Source organism: Harpia harpyja, chromosome 5, assembly GCF_026419915.1.
Source record: "Harpia harpyja isolate bHarHar1 chromosome 5, bHarHar1 primary haplotype, whole genome shotgun sequence".
Lineage (NCBI taxonomy): Eukaryota > Metazoa > Chordata > Aves > Accipitriformes > Accipitridae > Harpia > Harpia harpyja.
Genome location: NC_068944.1, coordinates 18,700,170 through 18,725,364, shown reverse-complemented (window position 1 = coordinate 18,725,364; position 25,195 = coordinate 18,700,170). Strand labels below are relative to the sequence as shown.

At 41.6% G+C, this 25,195-nt stretch overlaps 1 protein-coding gene and 1 long non-coding RNA gene across 2 annotated transcripts in view; both read left to right on the top strand.

Moving 5' to 3' along the window:
* Positions 1-16,700, top strand: LOC128141994 (uncharacterized). Its single transcript, XR_008235243.1, has 4 exons — positions 1-202; positions 3,129-3,313; positions 5,593-5,693; positions 16,566-16,700. It is a non-coding gene; the product is annotated as an uncharacterized LOC128141994 (long non-coding RNA).
* Positions 16,701-19,439: 2,739 nt separating this feature from the next.
* The window catches only part of LDLRAD4 (low density lipoprotein receptor class A domain containing 4), a 284,146-nt gene continuing 278,390 nt past the window's right edge, over positions 19,440-25,195 (top strand). Inside the window, exon 1 of the mRNA XM_052787366.1 lies at positions 19,440-19,555. The gene's annotated coding sequence lies outside the window, so the exon portion shown is untranslated. The remainder of the gene's footprint in view (positions 19,556-25,195) is intronic.

Genomic DNA, 25,195 nt, shown 5'->3' with positions numbered 1-25,195 from the left:
ATGCTGAATTCTGAAATAATTTGTGCTTGATTCCAGTGGCAGCTTGTTGTCTGGGAATGACATTTTCAGGTATAGCTTTCATTGCAGGCTCTCATCTCTTGCCACCTGCCTAAATCTGACAGTTGAGCACCAGCTGGGAGTTATGACCCGGAGAAGCATAAAAGGGCTGGAGAGAGACAAAATGATCCATCAAGTCCTACTTGTAAGTCAGGTCTCCAAACATGCATTTTCTACTCTATAAATTCAAAATTAAAATACTAATGGGTGTTCTTTTGTATTCATCCAACAATTGGTTCATTAGGTAGGTATGTACAAAGAGGCTCTGCTTGTCAATGCTGTTTGGCTCTAAAAAGAGGAAAAATCGGTAGGGGTTAGGCTAGTCGTGAAATGCCCCCACCCCTTTTTTACCTTCCTTCCATGTTTGTTCTATGAAGCTGGCGGTAGGTAATACTCATCCTGCATAGAGCTGGTTTTCATTGTGAGTATTCTGTCACTAGTCACAGCTGTCAGGTATGTCAGTCATGTAGTATTGTGGTGGTGTCAGAGACATAATCAGAGAGATTAGGTGGACACAAAGGGCTCTGAATGAGGTGGTAATTGCGTTCAGGGGGAAAAGAGAGTTAAAGAAAGAAACTTTCCTTTCTCACAAGATCCATTAAAGAGGTGACAGCTAATATATTAAAGCTGGAACAAGATAATTGTGGTAAGAATCTTTGTGTGTTCTCCCTAAAATGCAATGTGCTCACAATAAATATTCAAATGCTTATTTTGTGTTGTGAATACCAGATAACCATTTACAGTGAAATGCAACCTCATTCAAAAAGTTTAAATTCATTGCCAAGAATGTTCTAGGAACAGTTATAAAACTCAAAAGGAATATTGGTGCTATACTGAATCACAAAAATGCCATCTTATGAAAGCTTCTTTGCAGGGATTTTCTTCAAATTGGTCTAAGTAATGGAAAAGAAATACTGAGATGCCAGCTATGGGCCATGCTCTTCCAGACTTTACTCTCTTTGAGCAGTACTTTGAATAGTACCTCTCCCCCTCCTCTTTTTTTTTTTCCTTTTTCTTTTTTCTTTTTTTTTAAACAGACTACTTGAGTATCTGTTTACATTACACTTGTGCTGTATTAATGCCATGCTTCAGAATTGCTGCTTACCTGGAGGATCCAGCAAGGAATTCCCCTTCCCCTCCCAGTCAGTGTATCTTGTTTCCTGTCACTAGATTTGGGGTCAGGTCCTTTGTCCTCTTCAGTCCAAATAGGCAGGGATAAACATTTTTGTTTCCTCTTCATGGTTTGAACTTTTTCCCTTGTACCTTTGTACCTCTGGGAGCTCTTTAAAATCTGAGCTATCGCAAGGACTTAGGAAACTGTTGATCTCTACTCTCCCCCGCTCTTATGCTAGGGCTCACATATTATAGATTTTGGTTATTTAATGTGGGCCAGTAGTTTCCTAGGCAAATAGGATGCTGGGAAACAAAGTCAACAGCTTTTGGAGTATTGTATATTAACAACAGTGGTGTTACATAGATCTTCCTGAGTTAGGAATTAATTCCATGGCTGGTTGTGATTGTGGAAAAATAAGCTTCTGTGACCAACCCCATGTTCTTTATGATCCCAGTGAACAGCTACATTGATTCCCTGGCATTGCACAGCTGCTGACATATTGAATGGTTAATCTGAAACCAACAGCACTGTGGAGTATTCTTCACTATCAAGGAGTATAAAATTTACAAGTAATGAGTATAAAAGCTAAAAGCAACCACTAGTGGCAAAATCAGTCCCACAACAAATTTAAATATACCAAGTGTCATCCATCCATTGTACCGCTTGCCATCAGAAAACATGAAAAACAGTTTCATTTCTGTCCTGTACCAACTTCTTGGTATCTTAGTAGAATTTCAATGTTGACTGAAGTAAAAATCAAGTCTGGCAGTCTTTCCTCACAGAACTCTCACCAAGCTTCACTGACAACTGTGTATGTACAAGAAATGTCATATTAGACCCTATGATGCTAAACTTTTCATGTCTCCCTTAACATTCAAAACAATACTTTTCCATTTTCTTTCACAGCACCAAGTTCTAGTGAACCTGACAATGTAAAATGAGAAATTTGTGATAGCAAGATAACGGTGTTAGTCAGGAAATATTATTTGACTGATTCTTCATATAAATGAAAGTAGTTTCATGCTTCTCATGGTATTTATGGATGGCAGTGGTGGTTTTCCAAGCCTTCTTTTCTTGCTGGCTATTCTGATTGATACTGAAATGGATTGAGAAGAGTTACCTCCAAAGACAGGGAAAGATTTCACACATTTCCATTGTAACAATCCTGCAAGTGCTTTTAGGAATAGTTGAGCCACTGTGTGTTGGTATAATGGATTGATCAGTTTAATTCTTCTGATACAGGTAAATCACTTTGATGCAGGTTAATTCAGGCTGTGTTTACAGAGGTTACTCTGATCCCTTTCTCAGGCTACTATAAGTGTTTTCAGAGAAACAATACCCAAAAACCTTTAGAGAATGAAAACCCATTCCTCCCTATTTACAGAACAGTATTTTTTTCTTTCAAGCTGGAAGGCTACAAAATAAGTCTTGCGTTTTCATCATAATCCTTTATGAGTTTTAAATCTATTTTTTAAGTTGGCAATTTTAAATGGTTCCTGGTGAGTAGAGCCCTGGTGAGCTTCAAAACCACACACAGTTTCAATGAAGCTGTGTGAACCTGCTTCAGAATCTCTGCAAGTTTTCCAAGCTTTTATGCTCTCGTATGGTTTACAGACAAAAACCTACAGGGGTCCCATTTAAAGCCTCCTAGCAGCTAAAAGATAGAGAAAAAATGGCTTTTAAAAAACCTGAAGTACCCTCTTATGAGTGCATTAAAAGCAATTTTGTTTGCTTTCCACTTTCAAAATGCTTCAAGCCGCCAAAGACGTGATGTTAGAAAATGACTCATGAGTACTAGAGAGAAACAGTCTTTGAAAGTTTGTTCATAGTAAAGGATGATAGCTAGGCAAGTGGGGTTTCTGTATTCAGAAAGAAATATCTTGTGTCCTCGTATTGCAGATTTCTTTTTTTCTTTTTCAATAATCTGTTCAGGATGTTCTTCACCTTTATTTTACAGGTTTTCAGCAATTGTGTGAAAATCAGCTCAGAACTTCTGTTTGTTTGTTCCTGTGGATGCTCTCAGTGTTTGGAGACCAGGGCCTCCATGGAGAGGGAGGGGAATGCCAAAGCAGCGAAGGCTTGTAATTTAACCCACTGGCATGTATAAGATCCAAAGAGCAGGAAAAACTTTCTTCCTTTCAGGTAAATCAGGGTATGTCACCCTGTTGATTCTCTGAGAATGTCCTGTAGGGTTTAGGAGCTTTTAGTATTGGGTTTTTTGTAGGGTTTTTTGTTTGTTTGTTTTAAATTTTCATTGCAGTGTTTGGTATCGGAGTGGTTTCTTGATTTATTTTCTCTATGGGAAACATGGAGTGCAAAGGCAAAGTATTAAAATGTCCTCCTCACTTTGATATTGATACAGCTCCTCACAGTTTTCTCTCTCTCTCTCTCTCTCTCTCTCTCTCCCTCTCCTCTAGTGTAAAGAAAGACAGCAGTGTGGAGTAGACTTTCCAAAATTCAAGAATATTTGGACCTTGTGTTCTGTTCTAAGCCTCTCTTGAACAAACATGCTTTCCTTTCTAAATTGCTTTGTTGAGTGAGTGTTAGGGACAGAAGATTTGTTTAACAGAATCTAGAGATGACCTGACAAAACAAATTTTAGTGAAATGTTAAAGTTTATTTTCTAATTATTTAAACAGATGGTACCTATAAGAATCTCTCACAAAACCATGCCTTTTGAAGGCTTACCTGGTGTACTTCATAGTTTCTTCTATGGAATAAACAGGAATTGTGCATTAGGATGAGAGGGGCATTTCCCATAGTATGGTACAATCTCAGTTTTGCTGCAAGTAGAAATATTTTAGATGTAGATTATATAAATATATATGTTGTCATTATCTGAGTATAATTCTACAATATAGTTAAAAACCTATTTTTTAATAGTTGATTGTACTGACAATTCAAAAAAGTCTTCCTTCTAAATGTAGCGTATTTGATATGAAAAACATGGAGGAAATGGACTAACAACATTAACTTTTAATGGTTTTAGTTTTAAATTTTTAAACTTCACACATCCACCAGCCCCTTAGCTTCCTCTCTAGAGAGTCAAAAAGAAGAAAGGAAAATTTTGATGCACTTAGTTGTTGACAATAGCTGAAAATTGGATAAACCTCACAAGAATTAAGGAACTAAAAGAATTAAATGAGAAGACAGAAGTGGTAGTACAAAGTATTGAAGCTGTATTGTCCTTGTGACAAAACAGAAAGCAAGATGTACGTGAACAGGATGTGAACATAACCAAAGATCATGAGATGAAGTTTCTTACCTGGTTTTAATTGTGAAAACATGACCATGAGCGTAAAAGCTGTCTCTGGAAAGAATGCTAGCTTACAGGCTAGCAACCTATTGTGTAGTTGAATAGTAATTTAAGAGGTTTGGTATTTTTAGAAATCAAGTAAATTAAATCATGGGTTGGAATTTTCAAAGCATTTGCATATCTAGAACAGCAGTTGGTGCTTAATCTTGCTGTTTAATTGCATAAACCATTTAATGTAGGCAAATTATGTGCTTCCCCAAAACTCTTCTGCTGCCCCTTCACACCTGCATAGCTTTTCCCAGGTTCAAACAATACGTGTTAGGCACCTGATGTATGCTAGGAAGTCATTTCAAAGTGTCTTCCATTCACTATGTATTGCTTGCATAGTCTCTATAGTTCCTGTGTACCTCTCTCCCTTGTGGTGAGCCCCTGGAGTCCTCAGAGGAACTACCGTCATAGCTCCAGGCATCTATGTGTGGCCTGTAGGAACTAGTCTGTTAGGATTTTCAGTACTGCTGTAAACAAGAAAAGATGTTTGTGAGCTTAAAAAAACCCCACCAAACTCCAAAACAAATGAACACCACCCCCCCCACCACCCCCCCCCCCCCCCCGGAAGAACTGAGGCTGTTTCCCAGAACTGCTATAATAATACAGAATTACTCAAAAGAAGAATAATCATTAGCATCACCAGAAATGAAACCAGCTATGCTGCTGCAGCATAGTAGTTACCCTCTTAGGAAGTGTCTGGGTAAGATATTCCTGCACTGCTTCGGTAAGGAGGTCATCATGGATCTTATTTTATGGAATGGAGGTTCTCATCCAGTCTTTTGTGCAAAGATGGATTTTATTTTGTGCAATTGCAAAAGCACATTTATGAGCGTAGAATGAAATAGACATTCATATACTGAAATGAAGCTTGCATTTGGAACATTATAAATAATTTAAAACAGTTTTCTATTTTGGTACAGTAGAGAATGAGACAAACAGGTGAAAAATGTTAACTTACTGAAGGTAAGGAAGTTGTGAGGTCTTTGAAACTAAGGTTTTGGGAAGAGACTTTGGGTACTTTGACACTTGGCTGTGCAGTGTTGTTTGTGGGTTAAGTAGATGTTAGCTTTAGCAACACAGATGAGTAATATACTAATACAATTTTTCTTGATTCTAGCAATGCATAGAAAATAAGCTGCCTTTTAGAAGACAAAATTGTAGTTTAATGAAGTCATGGGTGGAAGTTACTGTCTGGATCTTGCTACGCTTGCAGAAGAGGTAACTGCCCCTCAGCTGCTTGTCACTGTCTTTTCAGCTGGTGATTATCATGGTCTCAGATCTGTTCGTTGTGTGTGTTGTTGTTTTCTAACTTGTCTGTCAAAATGAGTTAGGTTAGAAAGACATTTTCTTTTTTTTTTTTTCTCTTTTTCTCTCCAAGTTAACGTAGTTCACTTTGAAGGCAACAGATTGTGGAACGTGTAATAAGAGCCCTTCCAGCAGATAATCTCTAGCAGAAAAGTGATGACAGGCGGCTGGAGTTTGTAACCTCTTCTGAGCTGGAGGAGTTTTTTAAGACACTTTAGTTATTCCAGAACTTGGGCGGAAGCAAGCATACCTGCTGCAGGAGTGGGGGTCTTGGAGACACCCCTCACCCTGGAAAGCTGCTTCTGGCATTTCCACAGCCAGGAGCCACCCGTGCTGATGATCTGCTCCCTTCTATAGGCCTGTGACTTAGAGCAGGGTGTCAGTATTTAGAGCCTGTTCGGGTCAGAAAGACATGCTGGAATGGAAAGGAGGCCAGCTTGGAACAGTGCTGCCAAGTATGAGGATGCCTTTGTCAGCTTGACTGAAAAGCAGCCCACCTACAGGTGCTGTTTTTTCTGAACTTCATGAGACTGGGTTGAAACCCAGATGCTGTTGTCCCCTAACTGCAACAAAAGGGGGAACAGCTGCTGCAGCAGTGACAGCAGAGACTGTGTGGTCTGTTAATGCCCTGGAGTGCACTCCCATTCTTGAAAACCTGCTTCCTCAGTAATCCGATTTATATATGCTGAAGTGATAACATGAAGGTTGTCCTAAGATGCTTTTTCTGTTCATTTGGTAATGTGGGAGTTGCATGACAATTGCCCTGGGGAACAGTGGGCTTCAAATGTTGCACTTTTGATGGGTAAAGCCCACGCTGCTTGCATAGGCAGCTTCTTGTCATGTGAAAGACTCTCGTGTTAGAGAGTCCAGGCACGAAGGGGTGCACCTCTGCACCACCAATACATGCTGGCTAGAGGTTGGTCCCTTTTCAACCAGGACAAAATATTCTTTTAGTCCCTTTGACACATCAAAACAAATACCCAAGAAAAAAGCCTGCTATCACTTGGCCAGATCTGTGAAAAAGATGGTATCCTGCTGCTTAAAGAGGGAGGGAAGCAGCCTGTGGTGAGATTAGCTTGTTATGAGCAGCAGTTTTCAACAGACCTATAGGCAGTGCAGAAATAAGTCACATGTTCCGCCTCAAACAACAAAGCCAATGCAGGTCAGTGTGCTAAAGCGTTTGCTCTTCTAGATGCACGAGTTGAGGACTTGTTAGTACAGGAGGCAGTACTTCCTTTCTGCAGAGGAAGAACTCCACAGTGCTTTGCCCAGTTGAGGTGTGTATCTCAAGATATGAAACATCATAAATATTGATAGATAAAGGAGGCAAATTTTGGTTCCCCTTGCCAAGAATTTGACTTACTTGATTATCCAGGGCTAGGATGAAGTCTGTTTTCTGTGTTAGTATGACAGGCCTAATATCTGGCAGGTCAGACTGATATGTGGTCCCTCAAATGGATCTTCCTGTTTGAAGATGAAGATCTATTTGTACTCTGTCCCAAAGTCCAAGAAGTCATGTCAGGAAAAGCAGATGAAGAGCCGTGCCTGTAGGGTCAGGTGTGTCAGACACAAACTCTGAAACAAAAAAGGCAAACCCAATCTTTTAGATGAAATACAACTGGAAGTGGTGGGAGTACAAGGGTAGGACTGCAATCCTTGGGCCACAAGAGTGGGAGCTGGAAGAAAGGTGAAAACTCTGTTCACTTGTTCTGACATAGGAAGTGTTGGTGTGCACCACTACCTCCAACTGAGAAAAGTAGAAGGACCTGTGGTGGAGATAGTGTTCTACTTGCTCTTGCCTTCTGTAGTGATTAGGGTATGGGCCCAATCTTGTAACTCCACATTCCTGAATCTCTGGCTTTAATCACCACGAACAGTGTGTAATCACAAGGACTTCAGGCTTCTTAGTGGGACTTACTGACCATGCTGGCTGTTTAATACAGCATCCTTGCATCCAGATCAGTACTGCTATTTCAGCCTCAAGCTTCTGTAGATTGTCAGTCTTCATAAATTGAAACTCTCAAAGCACTGAACAGTAACATGTTTCTATTGTAGCTAGCTCTTGTGATGTTTGTTTTACAAATGATTCAAGTACTCATGTCAGTTCAAGAGTAAGCATTAAGCTGCTGAAACAATCTACCGACTGGGATGCATCTGAAGGAAACGATTTTTCTTTCATGCAGCTATTGTATCTGATCATTTCTTATTCACTTCTTTGTTTAGAACTCTGGAAGGAAGAGTGACTTTGAAGAAAGTCACTAGCTCAAAAGCTGTATTAAGAGTGGTAACATCTATTACAACAGAGAAATTTATTTATTGTACAACCACAATGTTTTCTTCTTAAAAAAAAATCAACTATAATAATACCATTTTCTTTGTGAAATTTGTCTTGCTGTGACTTACAAATCTAAACAATTTTTAATCAAAAACCTGCAATTGAACAAGAAGCTACATATAGTATGTCTTTACAGAACTTAAAGATGACCATGCAGCAGAAAATATCAACACCAACCATTAAAATAAACAGGTGTTCCTGAAGGTGCAACTGAATTTTCCTGGCTAAAAGATATCTTTAATCCCTTTCTGAGATGGAATTTTGCAAGGCAACTGGGGGCCAACTGATTGTGAAAGGCTTATTATGAGGCTGAGACATTGTTGGGGCTGGATACTCTTTGAATGGCATCTCGGTGTCAGCCTAGCCCTGTGCTGATCTTGCTTTCTCATTCTTAGGGAATAGCTAAATGACACGCATTCTTCTTCCTGTTGATGAGGTAAATTGTAAACATCCCCCTAGACTCCCAGAGTCACCTTCTAGAGTGATCTGTCTCAGCTGTGGCAATGCAAAGTTTCTTTCACACAATTAATGGGACAATTATATCAGAATGATGAGATCATGCCTTTTGGTGAAAAGAATAGAGATCTTTCATTAACAAAGAGAGCTTTATTTAAATCTTTGCAAATAAAGCACCATTTTGTTCAGTGAAAGTGGGTGACTGCTACAATTTGGGTAGGCACAGCATGGCATGAAGGTGAACTCGCTCTGTAGAGTGGTAGGTAGAGCTTTGGGGTGGCTGTCTCGGAACAAAATAAGCAATGTTTGGGGTTTTTTTTCTGTTTGTTTTTTGTTTTTTTTCTCCCCTGCTTGCACTGACTACTAGAGAGTAGTGTGCAGGCAGTTCTAATACTGCTTAAGAAAACCTAAAACTGTTGAAAGTAGTTCCATTTGTTTGCTAAATAAATGTAGAAAGCCCATCTTGGTCTTTTCCAGTGTATCAAGACTTTTCATGTAGGTAGATATCGTGCATGTAAATCAAACTACAGTGGTGGACAGCTCTGTACTCTGGGGAAACTACTGAGAGTCATAAACTGATCCTGACTTATGAGCCATATCCAAGCAGAAACATGGAAAATATTTCCACTCTTGATTCTTTAGGCTTTTGTGTTTGTACGAGAGAAAACCCAAAGACATTGCTAATACATGAGTCTGAGATGTTTTTACAATTCTTTCTTTAAGCTGCAGAGCATATTTTTTCTTTAAGAAAGTAATTTGATGAATACTAATTTTAGTCTGACTTTTGACACTGTTCTAAATGACATCTGGATTTCATGAAAAATCATATGTCTGCTACAAAGCTGAGACTGCCCACAGACAAATAAATGCTTATGTTCATGTAGTTCTCTTTAAGAACAGACAAATCATAGCTACACTGACTCCAAAGCGGTTTTGATTTTATTTCTAGTGGCAGATGCGATTCTGACGTTCTCGGAGGTCTCTTCAAATGAACTCATCATCGAGCCTGTGCCTGGGTTGTTGCAGTTAGCTACCGAGTGGAGTCTATACCAGTTAATATTAGGACTCACAGATGGGGAGAAGTCTCCTCGATACTGCTACAACCTTCGCTGGATCAGCGAGGGGTCTGGGAAACCAGAGCCGGTTGGAAGCCCCATGCAGCTTGTTGAGCCACTCCAAGCGCGGGTGTTCCCTGCCGAGGTTTCCATACTGCTCTTGGGCTGCGGTGCCAGGAACGAGGTTGGATGGAACAATATCTTCTTTGCTCTGCTGCCTTGCCCCCAGCAGAAGGGCAGATATTTGGAGGGAGAAGGGGCTTGGAGATCATGCTGTGTCTGTTTCCCTGGGGAGACTCAGAGGTCTCCACGTTGCCTCACTGTGCATGGTGTAATTCAAGTTTTGATGTTGCTCATCTCTCATGCTTTCAGGATAACAAATGGAGTACAGCAGAGAAATAAATGAGTAGCACTGTAAAAACAAAAATAAACACTAAGACGACTGTTCTAATACCTCTGAGCAGGAACAGCCTTTTATTGTCTTAGAATTGTCTAGCTTTGAAACAATACAGTTTGGGATAGTTACGTGCTGAAAAGCTGTGAATGGCATAGCTACAAATAAACCGTAAGCAGGTATTTATTTGCCCACTTATGCACACTGGTGAAAAGTCTCAAGTTTGAGGAACAAAGAGATTATTTCACACATTTGTCATCTTGCCAGAAAGACATAGCTTGAAGAAGTGAAATTTTCTGGAAACAATGTAACTTAGATTGGCATAAGATATAGGTGTGGCTGCATTTTATAAAAATGTTGCCAGACTGGCTGACATAATGTAAGCACATGTATACTGAGAGTATATATATATGTGAATAACCTGCTTGGTCTCTACCTCCTTATTCTAAGTAAATTACCCCAAGTCAGCTGTTTTGCATTAACTGCCTGTGTTCAAATTGTTATTGTCAGGTCAATATGAGCTAATTCAAAGCCATTTATTTTCTTGGTTAAAGACCAACTTCTTTTGCATGTGTTGCTGGGGCAGAGTATACATTTTACAGAAATAATTGCAGATGAACTGATTTGTAGTAAATTTTACATCCTTGCTTAACTTGTGGCAATTTGTTCATTAATTCCTACTGTTAGAGTGTGGAGTACTGAATATGATACTAAACAAGAGCAAGACATTAATCTGCATGAGTGAGGCACAGCTTCTACCAAGGAGAACTTCTTTTCATATGTATTCCTGATTCATCCTTTGGGCAGTCTCCGTTCTGTGCAATGAAGGGGAAAACTACTGTAGAAATTATAACATGTAATAATAGAAAATGAACAAAAATAAAGGTTAATGCCACAGTGTAAATTAACTCATGTTTCTGCAAAGGATGATACTGTATCAGAAGAATTTCTGAAGTTGCATTAGTCGGCAACAGGAGTTTTTCAATGTTAGGTTTACAATCCATCCTTTCAGTTAAAATAAAAAAAAAACCCAAAACTTTCGTATATGACATCACTGCTTATGGTGTAAATAGTTTCCTAACCTAGGAAAACCATTTCCTTTTTTACTTGTTAAAGTCTGTATTACATAGTGTATGATGCGTAGTGTTTCTAATGAGTTGCAGAAGACTCTCCTTGAACATAGTACTTTCTCACTGCTTAGATTTGAGAGAGAAATACAGGGTTTTTTCTTGCATCTCTTGTTAAACTTCTGAATCAGGGTATCATTTTCACAGCATGACCAGGCACATCTTGGTACTTTAGCACTCGCTAGAGAGATATGTGAATGACCTGTTAGGATGGTATCTATAATGATGATATAGAGCTTTGGAGTTAAAGTTTTGAGATGTCAATGCTTTTATTTTCACAGTTTTTGAATATATTTTTCTAGTAGTATCTTGTTTAAAGTGGTTCAGCTGTCAATGAAGAGTGCTGAAGATACTAGTCAAAGGAATAGTCGGTGTGTTAAAGGAAAAAGATGGAAAAATCTAACATTTTTCTGTCTTTTGCATTCTTGTAACTTGTTATACTGATGCTAAAATAACTGGGAAAGATCCTTTTTAACAGCTTTTTTTTATATTGGCCTCTGTTCTTGGTGTCTGTAAGGTACGTTAAGATCTGTAGGTAGCCTGCTTATAAATAAATGAGTAGCTAAGGAAGTATCTGAGAGAAGAGACAGTAAGTTATTGGAGGAACTCCTGTTAATACAGTCGTACAGATCTGAGCATTAGAGAATGGTTTGTCTTTCTTCAAGCTGTTCGTGATCTAGCGGTTGAGTTTGAATGCAGGAATGAATTCTGCTACTCAGCCTTCTCTGTAGTTGTTTTCTTGTCTATAGAATAGGAATAATGCTTGTGTACGTCTGGGTTGGTGAGACTGAACTGATTAGTGACAACAAAATGCTTTGAGCGCCTTTAATGGAAGGCATTAAACAACCGTATGCTATGCAGATTTTCAATATTAAAAATATATTACAGATGACCTGCAAAAGCAGTGGGGAGGATAAAAAAAAGTCACTAGGATACATTTAACATGAAAGAGCAAAGAGACAGTTCCTAAGATCCCTTTGGGAGGAATAAGCTAGAAGGGAATAATATAACACTCTTATTTGCAGTATTTCTGTAAGCAATTGTAGAAACATTTTTCCAGACATGAAAAAATGCATTTGGTCACAGCAGCAGATGAAGCAAAGCAGGCATACAGTCAGCAGCAGCTTCCACTTGTTCTCATTCTGGACGATATAGGTATCTGATCCAGTGGGCAGTGTTAGCCTGGGATGCTTGAAAGTGATGTAGGGTTGTCTCTTAGGCATGAAAAACACTCAGCTACTGCTCATGTGACAATATATGCAATTCGACTAGTGTAATCTGTCCAATTTATTTGCCTTAATTTTAATTGTCTTCATCATAGTAAAGCCTTCAGATTTTTCAATGCTGCATTAATGCGAAGACTTTAATTTAAAGGAGTCCAAAAGTGGGGGGGAAGGATAAAGAAAAAAAGTAGTTGTGGTCAGTGGACACTGGGAACTTCCTTTATCCTTGGGAGAGTTCAAGGGCAGAACTAAAAGAAATTTATTGCAATGTAAGGTTCTTAAAATGAAGGCAATTATATTTTAAAGTTTAATCATTGACCAGGTGCTCTGTACTGTACCAGGGACACAGTGAAGATGGTCCTTATCGCAAAAAATGAAGGATTTTTTTTTTTTAAGTGTGTAAATGGAAAGATAGAATTATTCTGTGAAGCCCTGAAGAAGAATAGAGTAGCTTTTAAACACATGTGGATGTGTCAAGTTATTGGGAAGGATTTGAAAGCTAGGAGTATGGGCAGCTGAATAGGAATGATTATGTTGGTGAACAGAAAAGACAGAAGCCTGTAGGTTGTAATACTGATTCTTTCATTATAGTTAAGCATAAGATGATGATGCTGTTATTGATAATCAGTTCTATTACACATTCTTCTTGTACGATTTCCCTCTTTTCATGTAAGACTACCCACAGTTTTGGAGATTTTGGGTCATGGCTTCATCTGAGTACTGGATGGGCACCACATTCTTCTTAGATTACTTTTTCTATAGGTTGTATGTGTGTGTAAAATGAGTCTGATCCTGGTCCTACTGAAGTCTGATGTGGACCTGAAAACAGTTAGGATGTTGTCCAACAATAATTGGCAAGTCTTTCATTTAAAAGTACTTTGCAAGCTAATTACTTCCCTCACAACTAACATAAACCAGTACAGTAGGACTGGTAGCTAATTCTGGGTATGTTTTTGGAGAAAAAGGAGGTTTTGGTAGTACTTTAAAAATAAAAAATTGTAGAATAACAAGCAGTGAGTAGCTGCTTTGTGGTCCAGTAGACAGAATGCTGTAGAATAAACTAGGAGAATTTGGATCAGTTCCCGATTGTGCCTGTTCTCATAGTACATTCTTAAGGCAAATCATATTTCTTTTATGACTTAGATGCTCTATCTGTTTTATGGAAATACTAAGGCTTGTCCTCCAACACAAATCAATCTGAGGCTTGGGAATGAAAATGAAAATATTTGGGAAATTTTATTATAAACAAGAATCTTGTATCTTTGACATGGTAAAGACTTCATTTTGCAAAGCAGAAAATACACCTATTTGTAAATTATTTGTAAATTGATAATAACAGAGTACATCCTGCATATTAATTCATGTGCTAAATTACTGAAGCAGTGTCCAAAGTGCGTTAGTGCTGTGAGAGAGTTTGGAAATAGTATTTTATTATCATTATTAATCTGCATACTGGAGGCTTGCTTTTCCCCCATCTGAAAAATTTACTGACTAATTTGTAAAGCAGTTAAATGGATGTGAAAGCATATGGAAGTTGCTAAATATCTTTCTATTTTAATGCGGTAGTGCTATTGACATTTCAGCAAACTAGACAGTTTGGTATTTCAAATACTTACAAATCAGGGAATCAATTCAGAACTGTAGTTGCCATTTTTATTTTAAAGCAATGCCCTCAAAAAGAAAAATTCTGTTTCAGGTTAGGATTCCATTCTTTCAATCTATGCTGCCTCAGTACCTCCTTAAGGATCTGCTAACTCTAAGAAAAATGGTTTGAGGTTCTTTTATAAAAGAAGAATAGCCAGGTTAAGACAAGAATTTGTTTCTTATTTGATGATCAAATATTGTCTAATTGCTACATACATTATTGATTCTGTATCATAAGATGTTGATAGAGAATTCCATTTTGATTGCTCTTCAGTCATCCAGCCCCTGTTAACAGGAAATGTAATTTCTCTCTTTATTATGGTAATATATGTCGTATTTGGTAGCTTATGTGATATGATCTGATTGCAGTCCATTTTGCTTGGTTCCTTGCAGAGGGTTTCTGCATCATAGCTTTCTTGGCTGATTTATCAGAAGCTAAAGGTAGACCTGGCAACCTGATCCATGCTCATTCCCAGTGGAGTTTTTTTGCATTAGGCCTTCTTGTAGGAGGAAGAGGAGGGCGTTACTGCTGTTATAGTTTGGGGGGTGCCAGTTCTCTTAGCTGTGCGTCAGTTGTATAAATTCTGAGACAGTAAGAGTGGCCAGAGCTTTTCTTCCACTGTTTTTTACAAGCTCCAAATTCACTGGTGTGTTGGTGCTGCCTTCAGGGAATGTCATCGTGACCAACAGTACAGTTTTTGAAATTTCAACAAGAGGTACAGAATGTGTGTCCAACTGACATTTCTGGCATGCCTCTTCCAAGCTCTTAGATTACTTACTGTGTACTGTAGCTGGGAGAGTTCCAGTCTGGACTCAGCTGATTGCTGTCTCTATAGTACTTTGTCTAACAATGTCCTTTCCAAGCCTTTTATTGTTGAGAACAAAGAAATGTATGCTCTGTAATGTTCCCTTATTGTTAAAACCTGAGGATGCAATCCAGATATTCATAGTGCTTGATAAGTTTACGGTCTGACATTGCATTTTATTTAGTGTGAAAACCTTTTTAGTTATGTCCATCAAGACAAGAAAACCAAAACATCTCTTAAGACTTGTGGGATTATCCAAAACAGAGATTGACATCTAGCGGAGGGCTCTGTAGATGTGTGGGTGGAATTGGCAGATGAACAACACATTGCACAACGAGTGTGTGTGTGTGCACCCATGAACAACAGACTAGCTAGGGTCTAACTTCGGTGAATGACTAGAACAGACAGAGAACTTTGTACAAACAGCAAAATTTTGTAAGTAATCTTTCTTGTGCTGCCTTCTTTACATCCTTATGTACTTTTCCCCATCCCGTCATTGCTTTAATACCTATCACCTACGTAACAAGGCACACAAAGTGGTCCTTTTCTGTGATGGCGCAGTCGCTGGAGTGACACAGTTGCACATCACTGTAACACCATGCTGTTGGAAATACAGCCTGGGTCCTGGAACCCCGTGTGTGCAGTCAAGGGGCCCTACAAGTCCATCTGCGCACACCTGCTTGGGCATTGAGGTACGTGTCAAGGCCTTGCATCCAGTCTGAAGCTTGGTGCAGGCTCAGGCCTCCATCCCTCTGTGACTGAAACATGAGAATTTGCATTAAGATCTTGAACCACTTCAGTAAATTTCAGAATCTTTTTATTAAAATATTTGAGCAACCTTTTTCCTTTGAAATGGCCAAGAAGGTTATGGCAAGTTTGGGGTATGTTTTTTGTATGTTACTAATTTTTAAAATTTTGAAGAGTTTTGTTTGCTTGCCATTAGTTCCATAAATCACCTAATATAGACATTTTCTTCCCTGACGTACTTTTGTTAGTCTAATCAGGAAGGAGAGTGGAAGCCCTTGAAAGGAATGACCTTCTTGGAAATCATCCAAGAGAAAGAATATAACTTCCTGGCTTTAGTGAGAGAGAATTGTCACCTCTTTCTCTATTGTAAAGTCTTCCCTTACTAGGTTCTGCCATGATAAAAAACCAAACCACCACCACCAAAAAAACCCCAAACCACCAAAACCCAGCCGCCCCCATCCCAGGGGCTTGACTGAGTAGTGTCTTTTGGAAGTTAGTGTATTGCAGATTTTTCTGTCCCTGTGAACTGCAGGGTGGGTGCCAGTAAAGTTGCATTCTTTTTTTGCAAAACAGCACCAGGTTAGGGTTATGAGCAGTGCTTATCTGCGCATGGTAGACAACTGGGAGATGAATCTGGATGACCTGTTGGGTAAAAAACCCTACTGAATACTCTTCTAACTAGTTTTAGGTGGTGTTTTATTTGTAGCATGCTATTATGTGTAGTTTAGTAAGACTGGCTTGTTACATGTGCCCATATGGTATTTGGCTCTGTTCTTACTGTGATTTGAATGTTTTTAATTTCTTCCTCCTTGTTCTCTTAGTGTTACAGATAATAGGAATCAGTAATACTTGAAATACACTCATCTGTGGCTTCCTGGTGGGAAACAAGATGAGTCACCAGTAACTAAAACCAACAGCTATTATGTCCCTGGATTAAAATTTGTTCCTCTCAGTCTAATTGTTCAAATATTTGCTTTCTCCACTGACTTACTCCCTAGCACTGTGGCACATCTTGTGGACCGCAAGACTGGGAAGGAAGAGGTGATAGCAGTGACAGTGTATGTAACAAGCTGAGAGAAGGGGCCCTACCAGTGATGATGGATATAGACACTCAGACCACATGCTCCACCAGGTTGTGTATCTCCTACCATATCTACTAGCACGATTGGGCCAAGTATTGATTACAGTCAGCAGAGAACCTGTCTCCCAGGTTTCCTTGGTTCTTGCATTGGGGTTCTGGACATGGCAGGGGTGAGTGGCTGCTCCTGTTGTTAAGCTACACCCTTAGGAACGCAGCACCATGCTGTCTACCAGTAACTTTGAAGTAATTTTTATTTTCAGATGAATGATAAAGTAGTATAACCCCCCCCCCCCCCCAGTCCAAATACTAACTATATCATTACTAGGTTTAGAGAGGAGGATAAAGAAATAAAATCATACACAGATCTGCCTATACTTTAAGTCAATTGTTCTAAGAACTTTCTCTTATTTATCCAGGAAACAGTCAGGATGGCAATGCACCCTCATGGATATGAAAACCCAATACCGTGATACTGTGAGTATTGCTTTCACTGAAGAGATGGTTTGGGTTTTGGGTGGTGTTTGTTTGTGTGTTTGGGTTTTTTTAAGATTAATTTCTTCATATAACCAAACTCTCTCTGGGATTCTCATTAGAGTAAAAACCTCTACACAGCTCCAAGATCTCCTATGACATAACTTTATCAGGGGATAAATGTTAACAGTCCTCTTAGACTGTCTCTCTTTAAGCTTCAGAAATACTGACATTCTTTGGACATGTTCAAGCGGAGCCAGACACTAAACAGAACTTGTAATGGTAATTTTGGTGGTTAAAAAGTAAAGGGATTTATGTATCTGAGGCACTGTTGTCCTCTGGCAGGTGCCAGTATATTAGGTTGCAGGTTGTCTCTTCCATAGCTATCTTAGATAAGAACAAGAGTAGCAGCAGTACTGAGAACTGAGTGTTCTCTGCGTTTCACTTTCCAGACATGGATCCATCCATACATCGCACTTTCTGAGCATGTGCATGAGTCTATGCATTTTCACTGATTTTTGCTGTCCTCCTCCTTACATGCCCAAAATAGCCCAAATTGCTGCCAGGCAAATTTTTCCACTTGAGAGGTATTGTATAGAAATAATTTGTTACTTGCTAGGTGATTTTGTTACACTTTACAAAGTGTTCCATGGGTTAGGGATATTCCTCTGCACATGGCAAGAATCTCTGATGGAAGTGAATGACTTCTTGTTTTCCTTGAGAAGTCATTGAAGGGAACTCAGCAGAAGCATGTCGAACTCATGTGTTACAAAGCATATACCAACGACTGGGGTGCTGCTGGAAATGGAGCACTTGCCTCTTGATGGCTAACTATGGAGCAAACTTGAAATCGAGGTTCTCCCAATTTGTCAGATTATGAGTAAATTATACCAATTTATGGATTATAAATAGTTGGTCATGGTGTTTATTAACCCTGTGACCTTTTGATGACTTTTACAACTTTCAGGACAAGTAGCCCCTGTATATCATCCAGGTTCATGTTCCTTTGGCTCCTTGCAGCTTAATCCAAAACATGTTTGCTAAAATCATCTTTGCTGATCTGACTCTTTCTCTGTTTTGGAACTACTCCACTGGTTCCCCATTTCCCGTTGCATCTGGTGACTGATGACACAACCTGCAAGCCATCACCTTCACGATCTTCATAGCTTGGTGCTCTGAATTCTGGCTTGGCAGCTTCCTGGCTCCTTCAGGCAGACTTGCATCTTCCTTCCAACTTGCAGCTAGAGAGAGGTGAGGGAAACCAGCTACACTTAAAAAGCACGTTTGAGGCGAATGTGCGCGTACTTAAAGTTAGCAACCTTGACCATTCACCACGTTACCTGCTCCCTGCGATTTCTTCTGTTCATTCTTGGGGTCTCAGGTACAACTGGGAAGGGAAAAGTCTTCAGAGTGCATCATGGGTGGGAATGGGGACTGAGGCTGATGACTGGAATTAACAGAAATAGGCATTTTTTTTCTAAATTGGGGGGGCAAGGGAAAGCTTGACGGCTTTATTGGGGACTGTGTTACTGGATCTGAAGTGGACAGCGTCTGCAAGTGAACAGAGGCAGGGCAGGAGCCTGCCTTGGGTTCATGCCTGCTGGGCCATGACTGGAACTGGGTTTTCCTGTCTTGCAACATTTTTTTGAAATGTCAAAAAATTTCTCATTCTGCGCGGGACGATGTGTACTTTTTTTGGGCCCTCCGCACCTCTCCGAAACCGAGCTGCGGAGGCAGGGGCCGGCTGCTGGCCGGTGGGTGCCCGCTCGCCCCTGTGGGCGGCGGGGCTACCCCGCGGGGGGGGTGTGTGGGGGGCTGTGGGGGGCCACCCCCCCCACCCCCCCCGCCTCGGGCGGGTCCGGGGCTGCCTCCCGGCCGCAAGTTCACCCGCCCCGATCGCCACCCCCAGCGCCCCGCCGGCAACCGCCGCAGCAGCAGCCGCGGGAGGAGCGGGCCTTGTCCCACAGGAAGCGGCAGCCGCTCCTCGAGGGTCTGCTTCGGCCCCGCCGTCGGGGCGAGGCGGGGGGGGCGGTGCGGGCCCGGCTCCGGGGCCCGGCGGCGGCCCCGCCGCCCGTATCCGCCCGGCAGGTGTCAGTGTGGGCTGCGGGGCCGGGCGGGAGCGCGGAGGGGAGGGAGAGAGGAGGGAGCGCCGCCGCCCCGCCTTCCCCCCCCCCCCCCCCCCCCCCCCCCGCCGGCGGCCCCCGCGCCCGTCCGCCAGAGCCAGACTCGCTGCAGACTGGCGGCAGCCAGCGGAGCGGGCAGGGCGGGGGGGGGGGGAGGAGGAGGAGGAGAGGCTGGGGATGAGTTGGAGGCAGGCACAGCCTCAGCGCAGGGAGAGAGGCTGCCGGAGACAGGCAGGGGGAGGCGGCGAGGCGCCCCGTCCGCTCCGGAGGAGGCCGGCCCGGCGCGGGGGCGAGCGGCGGGGGCCGGGGGGAGGTGAGTGCCTGCGGCCGGCTGCCCGCCGCGCCGGGGCCGGGGCCGGGTGGTGTGTGGGGACGGGGACGGGGGGGGGGGCGTCGCCGCGGCGGAAAGTGGCGGGGAAAGTGCGGGGAGGCCCGAGTTGAAGGTCTAGGAGCGTGCGAGGGACGAGCCGGTGGCGGCCGTGTGTGTGTGGGGGGGGCTCCGCCGGCTCCCGCCCTCCCTCCCGCAGCGGCGGGGGGGGGTTGCCACCGGCCCCCCAGAGCCGCTGCCGGGGCCGGGCTGAGCGCGTCCCTCCGCGCCCGCCCCCCACCTGCCCCCCCAGGTGCGCCGGCGGGCGCGGAGGGTGTCGCCTCAGGGGGTGGCGGGCGGCCGATGGCCGGCGTGAGGGGTACCGGTGACAGGGAGCGCCGTTAGCCGGGGAGGGGGGGGGCGGCGGCCGGCGAGCACACACACCGCCCCCGGCGCCTCCGCGCTCCTGCGCGCGGCCTGGGGAGAAGCCGGAGCGGCGGCGCGGAGGGGAGACCGCGGGGGAGCCGCCGCGGCGGGCAGGGCGCCGGGGAAGACGGAGAGCGCGACACGTTCTCTCCGGCTGCTCGGAAGTAAAGACTCGCAGCTCCGCCTGGACCCTCGCCTCGGCCCCGGAGCAGCGATGGAACACGGCGGGGTGGGCAGCGCTGGCGGATACCGCCTCCCCCCCCCCCCCCCCCCCCCGCGTTGGGGTGTGCTGCTCAGCCCCGCGGGAGAGAGCCCAGCGGGGTCTGTATGTGCGCCCAGGTCTGGGCAGGCAGCTCCTGCGGTGTGGCTGCCGGGCTCACGTGCAAGTGACTCGTGTTTAATGAAGTGCCTTCCCCCCCCCCCCCCCCCCAAAAAAAAAAGTTTTTTAGCAGAAGTCTAGCTTTGCGTGCCTGTATCTGACGCCTGCCTGCATTGTTTGCATTGAATATGTGCATCCCGAATTTCTGAATGGTGTGCCAGGTTTTCCATCATGTAGGTGGGTAGGTAGTTATGTGTAGGTTATGATTTGGTGCTTGCTGAAGAGACAAACACACCATTGTGTGTAGGCTTAAGTTCACTAAAGAATAAACAGGAAACAGGCAAAATGCAACAGTAACTTTTACTTTGTGAGGAGACCTTAACGGAACACCTAGAATGATAAAGGTTTTAGGTAGCACTTTCTTCTTTATAGTTCAGAACCTTTTCTGAATAGCAAACGATGGTCATGCAAGAGAACAGAAATCTGGTGAATAACTTTCTGTGGCACTAGAAATAGTGTGCTTGGTGTTATAAAAGTTTATTGATCTAAAACATGGGTGTCGTCAGGAAGGAAAACTCTGAAGATGTTTGTCTGTTCTTGTAAACAGAAAGCTCTTGCATTGAAACGTTTGTGGACTGGAAGGGTGCACTACATAACGTGAAGACTGAAATGTATGCGACATGGCACATCTGAGGCTAGCCGAAAAGGGGGAGAGTTTTTGCTGGTAGGAAAGCCTGAGGGGCAATTGCTGGTAGGCGTAGATGAGGCGAGAACATAGGTGCTGCGTAAGTACAGTAATGTTCCTTTCTGGAACGCGTCTTTTGGTTTTCATCCTTCAATCCCCAGGTATGTTGGTTAGACAGAACTTTTATTCTGGCTTCCAATTTCATTTCTAGGATAATGTTTTGGGAAATCTACTCTTCAAAACGATCCGGAGTTGTTTAAATAACATATGATGCACTGTTGAGTAGAACTGAATAACTGTGCGTGTGGTGCACACTTGTATCGTTCCACTAATGAAAATATAAATATTATGGCTTTGTGGCTGTAAATAAGAGGGGAAGTTCTGCTGGAAAACTAGTGCACTGGTGGGAAGCACTCTAAGCAACATCCCCTCATCCGTATTAGCTGAAATAGCGATGGTCCTCTGAAGTTCTATATCAGTACTGGTGTTTTAGCACCAGGTATTAAGTTACTGTGATACATAAAGCGACCAGCATGAGGAGAACTTAAATTGGAATGCGTCAACGATATGCAGTTATGCATGGAAGTAAAAATACATCTTTTTATATAATCTGTGTTTATAGCACCATATTTAATTCTGACTCTTAGGTATGCGAAGATCATTGTTGCATACACGTAAGGCATATCAGTATTTTCCAGTAAATTTGGATGCCTATGCGGGCCTAAATGATGATAAATGTATAACGCCGAATGAGTTAACAACGTGAGACAGTATATTTCAGACCATTGGTTTACGTTAATTGAAACATTACAGGCAGTAGGCAGCGTTTGACTGATGAAGTTTGAATTCAGTCTTCAGCATCTTAGACTTTTATAAGAAAACTTGTGGATGTAGAAAGAAATTGGGATTCAAGATTGAGGCACAATTGTATTAAGTTTGGTAAGATTAAAACTATTGAACCGTAGGTTAACCTAAGAATTTAGAATTAACCTGTCCCCTTGTTATTTTTAACTAGATAAAATGCTGTTTTCTCTGTATAGGACATTTAAGGTGAGACTTGAAGAGCTGCTGTTAGTTTTCTGTGCATTGAAGGTACCGTGTCTTTTGGGTGGGGGTGGGAGAGGGTGGGGAGAGAAGTTTTCTCTCTGATTTTCTTGACCAAAATTTAGTTCTCTTTTTCACAGCTGCCCTGCAGTACTCTGTCTAGTGGCTGCTGTCCTTCCACCAAGAGCTGGTCGCATTTCAGTGACGCTGTCTAAAATAATTTGGAATACTTTCAGGATATGATGTGCCAGAAAGAAGTAAATGATGATTGAATTAATAGAGAGGTATCTTAGAAGTGATTTAACTCAATACAATCTCTAAAAGAAATGAGGTGTTAACAAGTTGGGCATGCCTGCCCAACAACTCTTGCATCAGCAGGCATGGTTGTTGCATTTAACTTGCGAGTGGTCTTGGAAAAGCTTTTTTCTGTCTGGTTTCGAATAGTTTAAAACAGTTCCTTGCAAATAAATTGCCAGTTATGGAATACAAATACTTCTAGGAGTTTAGAGATGAGTTTTGCTGCAGATTGGTTCTGTGGTAACCGTGAAATTCTTCAATGGCACCAAGCTAGTATCAGCTGCTCGTTAAAGGCACTGATGCCAGAACAGTGGTGCATCAGTTGTTGGGAATCCAACCCTGTAGTGAAATGATTCATACATATACATTTTCTTTTCTCAGTTGACAGCTATTTTTAAGAGTGGCCGTCTTGCCTAGAAGGTTGATATCTAAGCAAAGGAAGCCTAGATAGCTAAAAATTTCTTTCCCACCAAACATAATTTTATTTTTGCCAGACTTCTAATATGTACGCTGAAACATTTAAATTGAATTGATTTTAATTGATTCTTGCTAAATCTCTGGTGCTAATTGGTCATTATAAAGGAATCATGACATTTTGGAGCTGCTGTCAGGAAGTGAGCAATTTTTTTGCACAAACTAAGATGATGAGTTTGAAGTAAATGTCAGTTTGAAGCAATTTCTAATAATAATGGGTAGCAGTATCTAAATGATAGCAGATTACCTGAGTAACTTCTTGAAATTAATGGGATTCTCTAGGTATACAAGTCTGCAGAAACGGTTTCAGAATGAAATAATGACACATTTGTCCAGCGTACTTTAACTGTTTCTATGTGCTGCACAGGCAGACTATGCCAGTGAAGGAAAGCTATTGACCTTTTTCCCCATTGTGTTCTTTTGAACCTTGTGTTTGAAAGAGAAATTTAAGTTCTTTATTTTAGAGAGGAGTTTTATTTGCTTACTTCTGAGACTGTCAATTGAGTAATAGTAACTGTAAGGGGACTGCAGTAGAAAGAATGCTTGCAGGTGAGTAAGAGTGATCACAACATTACAGTGTGTTCTGTATTTCATGCTGGCAAAATATCTCTGTATTCATCATCTCTATTTATTTAATATATACATTTCAGTAGCGTATGCCTTGATTTAGCATATTTGGAATATGCTAAACAGATGCATTTTACTAAGCGCTTTTTCTTATTGTTTAGTTAAGCAGTGGAAATTTGCAAATACCCATATCACCATTCATTATCACTCAGTGTAATAATGGGTAAATTTAATCTTTGTGATGAAGATTATTTTAGTCACAAGAGACAAGGGAATGAAAATGAATCATTTTCTTGATGTTGCGCTGTGTCTGTGTTGTTCATCTCTGCCTTTCTTTTCTCTAAAATCCTACCACAGACAGCACTGACCTTTTAAACTGTTTGGATGATCTTGCTCTACATCAAACTTTTCTTTCAGATAGGAGGCAGAAATTAAGAATCTAAATGCAATTTCTCTTCTTATTGCCAGTGGAAAGCTTTCCTAGATTTGAAGCAAGTTTTCTTTGTGCCAAATGGTTGACTTTTCTAGAATAAAACCTCTCTAGGGTATGCAAAAAGTCCTCTGGTTAATATATTGGCATTCCCAGAACCCACTAAAACTTAGGCAGGTTGCCAGACACCACTTAATGAGGATGCCGAATGTCTGGCACAAATCTGCATGAAAACCAGCAAAGAAGCTGGGGGTGGCGGCGTGTGTGGTGGGGAGAGGGCTGGGAAGGCGACGCATCCACACCCATAATTTATTTTTAATGTCTGCATTTTGCGGAGAAACTGATCAGAAATCCTTACCACTGTATTTTGAAAGCTCATTGGGCGCAGGAGTCTGGACGCTCCAAATTGAGGTAGCTGCATTCTCACAGAAATATAGTTTTATTATGAAAGTAATTTGTGAGTTAGGGAGGTTAGTTTTTGAGGAGAGCACCAAAAGAGGATGGGAAATGATAGTGATTTTTTGTTTTATTATCTGCTAAAACTGAAAAGCATTTGAAAGTGTGGTTAGGGGTTAGGGGACAATGGAAGTTAGTGATTGCCAGCATCCACACAGAAAGGCTGTTAAAGTTACATGGCAGGGATAAACAAACTACTGCTGCTAGAACACTTACACTCAGTGTAAACCTATGGTGTGTGGCTCTGCCTGATGCCACTGTGCTTAGGTTTTGCTACGTGTTAAGTAGAATTGTAGGTGTAATAGACTCTCTGATGGCTAGATAACTGTTAAAAAAATTAGTCATAGGCCAAGCTGAGGTATTTTTCCATTAGAGTGCCATTAGAAACAGAATATATTGTTTTGTGCTGAATCAAATGTTTAGTCTTAGAGGTTGAAACTGATTAAGCAAACTTGGTTATATTCTGAACTGAACATTACTTCAGATGTTTAAAGCACAAACATTTTCAGCATTTTTCCCAGGCTTCAGTCTCTCCCCTACCAAGCCAAAAAAGCATTAGTCCTGTATAGACAAATTTATAAATAGGCATTGGGTTGGTAGGCATGACTGAAAATATTTTTTTATCCAAAATAATTCTAGTAGGAGTTTTTTGCACATGGCTGAATTCGGAAACATGTGTGCTTGTTACTTGCTTTTCAGTATAAGTTTCAGTTGTATATTTTACAGTTTTGGAGAACTATTCCTCTTAAGAGGAATTTTACTTACTAGAATTGCACTTACTTGATGTGTACTTTTGGGTAGGACTAAAATGTAATCCAGGTTCTCTTGTTTGGTTTCACTAAGATGAGGTGATAAATGACAATGTTAAAGTCATTGGACTTTAATGCTGGTTGCAGTGGAAAAAGGACAAGTGTGTTTTGACAGTTGTATGGGGATAGTAGCAAAGTT